Source organism: Octodon degus, unplaced genomic scaffold, assembly GCF_000260255.1.
Source record: "Octodon degus isolate 3935 unplaced genomic scaffold, OctDeg1.0 scaffold00051, whole genome shotgun sequence".
In the NCBI taxonomy this organism is placed as follows: domain Eukaryota; kingdom Metazoa; phylum Chordata; class Mammalia; order Rodentia; family Octodontidae; genus Octodon; species Octodon degus.
Window position 1 is genome coordinate 9,921,602 of NW_004524627.1, and position 5,181 is coordinate 9,926,782.

The window sequence follows — 5,181 nt, forward strand, 5'->3', positions numbered from 1 at the left end:
AGCTACTGGAGTTTGTGATTGATTATTGTGGGTGTGGATGCTGCACCTGCCCTGGAGCAGGTAATTTACATTTCAATGTAAGGAGGAAAGAGAAGTTAGCTGCTTGAGCTGCTCCTACTCCTCTTTTTGTGTTCTTGCTCTTTGCTGCTTCCATGAAAGGTTGCTCTCTGCCTTGCACCTCTCTGCCTTGGAGCCAGCTGAATATAGACTGAAGCCTCCAGTTACTGTGAGTTAAATAAACCTTTCTTTCCTTCATTTTGAGTGTTGGGTATTTGTCCCAGCAACAAGAGAAGGGTAACTAAGATACTTTGGCAAGTGGCCATTGAGCATCCTGACAAGAAGAAAGTTCAAGTTAGCTAATGGACTGAGCCTTCTTTATCCTCCATCACCTTGAATCTCAGTGCCACAGCCTCACCAACCATGCTGTTTTCTCCCATGACAAGTGGAAAACAGGTCTTACAGTTCAGACACCAAGAAGGAACCTCAGAGACTTAACAAACTCTCCCTACTTCTCAAGCCATCTAAGGTCTAGGAGGACAAATGGTTAAGGGAAAAAGCTTTGAATGAAGTTCTCAAAAAAAAAAAAAAGAAACTACAAGGAATATTGTGAACTGGAACAGTGGCCTTTCTGGCACTATTCCCTAAAGGAAAGCCAAAGGCAGAGCTTCAGGAAGGCAAATATGCAGTGTCAGCAGGAACATTGCCTTCCACCAAACATTCCACACCACGCCTGCTAACTGCAGAGCTGGCACAACTGTTTTAATCAGGTTCTGTGTGACCAGCCCAACTTTGAGAATTGAGTAGCAAGATTAAGAGGAAGACTGGAGCCTGTGTCTAAGAATGTACTCTGAGTGTCACAGCTTGGAGCAGAATGGAGTGTCAGACTTTGTAAACAGAAAAAAAAAATCACTATTTTTACTTTATTTTAAATTTTATTAATATATGTTTGCAGCACACAGTAATTATGTTAATTGTGAGAAATTGGTACATGTGCATAACACATCTTAATTCTTTTTACTCCTCTCCCTTCCTCCTCCTTACATCATTTTAAAAGCAAATTGGACCTGAAGTAAGAATAACAGTAAGCATTAATAATGGCATAAAAAAACCAATTAGGGCTCTCTAATGTCTATCATGATGATCTTTTGCCATAATGAAATAACAAAGTTAAGAATTTTCCCTGCAAAATGTATCACACAAAGACTCAGAACAAAACAAAAAAAGCATGATGGCATAATGGAAATTCTAATTCTTGTATCTCTGTACATCATTCAACACTAAGACTAAATAGTTTTCTTTACATACAAACTCCCCTGACTGACAGTGGGCATGTGTACCCTAGTACAAGCATAAATAGGCCACTTAGCTTGGAACTGCAATTTAGAGGATAGAGTGCAGAAATGTAATTTTACCACTAGGGGGTATTTTTTCCTCTTGCGGATTGTTGTCAAGTTTTTGTAATCACAAAGGAGCCATTACAAGGACCTGAGCCAGATCCCAGCAAATTGAATTAATGTTCATTATTCCTACAAATACCCTGCTGTCCTCCCATTTTCGAGAGTGTTGAGTTTTCCTTCCATTGAGAGACTCCAGCTGGCTGCAAGCCAGCTCTCCCAAAGTGTGGGAAACAGATCACACCCCTTCCGCAGATCAAAACAGGAGACTGATCACGTAAGAAGTGAGCCCAGGTAGTCATTGCCAATTATCTCCAGGGAAGCAGGAATTTCAAGTCAGCAAGAACTCAACCACTAGAAGGAAAGAGCATAAGGGATTTCAGCAAAGCTACCTTCTTCAATTTTGATCTAAACCGATTTACAGCTGAAAAAGGTTGATACCTCACTGGAGACAGGAAGAAACTAGAAGAGTTACCAAAGAGAACCTGACAGCTTCCAGAGAGAGCAGGGAATCTGTCCCCACCCATTCGCTTTACCAAGTTTAGAAAACAAAATCCTGGAAAGATGCCCTAGGGAGATGCCCAAGGGAGTCGGTTTGAATCTGGCCTTATGCTTACTTTTCAAGGAAGACTTTGTCTTCTCTAGCAAGGCAGACTTAGTGCCACAGGCTCTGTCACGGAGAAAGGTGGCAAAGCTGAGAAATCTGGGATATGAGGTCACTTGCCCATATCCCAGACGAAGTTCAACAAATGCAAACTTCAAGTCAATAAATGATTTCCCTTTCTTAAAAAATGACCGAAAAGAATACTTCTCATAAGGGTCAGCCAAATAACTCAGCAGATTAAAGTCTGCAGGCAGGCGCAGGGGCAGGGCGTTCAATCCCCGGGCCTGCTGTGCTGGCCCCGCCCCCAGGGTGCACTGAGATGGCAATTCAGACTGAAAGTGGTGGTGTGCACCTATAATCCCAGCTCTTGGGAGGCTGTAAACAGGCGGATCACTTATGAGTCCAATCTAGTAGTGAAACCCTGAACACCCTGTAGACCCTTCCTTAAAAAATACAAAAAAAAAAAAAAAAAAAAAAAAAAAAATTGTTCATAATTACAATGTCAAACAACCCAGTTTAAACTAAACTGCAGGATTAACTCCCACAGCCTACTTGCCCTTGCTCTACTCACCAGACATACACATAATTGATGAGATCATAGTTTGCAGGCTTTTCTTTTCCCACGAACTACAAAGTAAACAAATAAACAATCACTCTGCCTGTCTGGTTCTCTACTTACTCATCACACACATCTACAGATCATCCATTTGGTTTGGTTTGGTTTGGTTTTGTAATTTTTTTAAATTTAGATCTTAAAATACGTATTTTATGTAAGTTTTTCCTAAAATATATCATTGAACTTTTCCAAGTCTGCCTCAGTCTTTCTAATAAAATCACAATATTCTATTGTATGGATGTTCCATAACTTTACTTAGCTCTATTTTTTTTTTCGGAACTGGGGATTGAACTCAGACCCTTGTGCTTGCCAGGGAAGCGTTTATTCTACTTAGCTCTATTGATGGACATTTGTTATTCACCACTTCTTTTTCTATTATAAAAGTGCTCCATAAAATTATTAATTAAAGCATTATTGTGTATGCTCAAGCATTGTACTAAACCCTCTATAGAATATTAAGACAAACTGATCATATATTTTGCCTTCTTAGGATTTACTCACATAAAGAAGAACTATTGTATAAAAAACTAATTAACATAAGGAAAATGTGATTTGTATGCTGAATAGGTTGGCAAATAACACATTCCCAGGTAGGAGAGAAGGAGGTGCTATCTAGCCTGACAGTTGAGATCAGGGAAGGTTTCACTGAACTGACTATCTACACTGGAATTTCTTTCACATGTTTGATATAAGAAAGCTGAGAGGGGCACTTATAGAAGAACTCTGCATGAAACCTCCCTGTCCAACCATGCCCTGGGACAAAGGCCTCTGGAATTTTTGAATTTCTTCTAACAAATGCGATTTCAGCAAGACCTGAGAATATACTTTCAGAAGATTCTTCTTCTAAACTGTTTTCTCCCCCTTGTTATTCTACAGCCTTCACTGATCATCTTAAAACTCATCACACATATCCAGTAAGAGAATGCTCTTTGTTCTACCCAGCAGTTTCTAGGTAAATGTGTGACTCCCAAATATCATAGACAGTGGGGTATAGCTGTCCAAAGAAAGTCATTTTATCTGTATACAAAATCCAACAGTGTGATTTAGAGGGAAATATTCAAGACATCTTCCCAGTGATAGCAAATCTCTTTGAGGCAGAGCCTCCTGGCAATCATGTCAACATGGCGAAAGGAGTTTTTATTTTTAAGCAATCATAATTAGCAGGTCTTTTACTTATTAACATCTTCAAAGTGCTTTGAGTTCCTCCTCAGATGAAAGGTCCTGTGTGAGGGCAAATTATTATTATGCTCACAAAATACACACACTAAATGCAGGAAAAGTGCAAACGGTTTAACTGCATGGCCAGCAATGCACTTGAGATACTTTGATCTGCCAATATAGCCATCAATTATTCAATATCCTTTACTCTCTAAATACATACATCAAAGCATTCTCATGTACATACCTTGTAAATCCAGCGGTTGGTTTCAAAATAGTTCCTGTGAATTAACCCTTGTTTCCTTTTCCTCTTTGTTGGGAATTGCTGATTCAGCTTTTTAAAAAAATTAATTAGGGAGAAAGTTTATGCACACTTGGATTTGAAAGGAAAGATAACTCTATTTTCTCTACAGAGATAGCCAGGATATTTTTTAAATATGTATTAATAAAGATTATTTGATAACTGGAAGAAATGTTTATGATATCATAAGTGAAAAAAGCATGACTCAAGAATTCAGAGAGTATTATCACAACTGTAGAACTAGTAACTGCTAAAAAAATGAATGTAATTGTGCCTCCACGATCCGAATGCTCTACCTGTATAATATGCTCCAGTCTTGACTAGAACAGGATTGTCCTTATTCTTCTTTTAGAAATTAAAAAAAAAAAAAAAAAAAAAAAAAAGACTCAGAAAGGTTAAATAACTAGGCCACAACCAGAAAGCAGTGAAGCTGATGGGACTCTGTGGTACTAACTCCAAAATTCATTGTCTCTGAAAGTCTTGCTGACTTGGTGGGGGAGGGAGTGCTGGGACTGGACCTCCCAGGGCAGGTAAATCTCCACTGAGCTGTGGCCTCAGCCATCAGGCTGCCTTTCAGAAGTGATTACGCCCTGTCAGGGAGGCTTGGAACAACTTCCCCTTTGTTTTTTATACTTTATAAAATTTATAAATTTTCTAGAACAAACAAAACTAGCAGAGTGCCTACATAAATAAAATTAAGAAAGAAAGCTGAGCAATTCTTTTATGTATGGGTGTGATAACGAGATAAACAGGCAACCTGTGATTAGCTGCCGGGCCTCTGCTGCTTTATCTTCAGAATGAGGAGATTGAGCCAAGAGATTTCGCTGGCACCTTTTAGTTCTAACATTACTTTAGTACAGTAGTTTTTCAGTATGGTTCAGCGCAGCATTTTCCTCAGCTGTCCATTGGTTCCTGTTCCCTAAATTTGTTCAAACAGCTGTTAAGGACCAAAGGAAGGACTGTAGCACTAATTGTGACTTGTCAGCACAAGAGAGAAAAGACTTTTTTTTTTTTTTTTTTTTTTTTTGGTGGAACTGGGGATTGAACTCAGACCCTTGCACTTGCCAGGGAAATACTTATTCTACTGAGCCATCTCTCCAGCCCCACA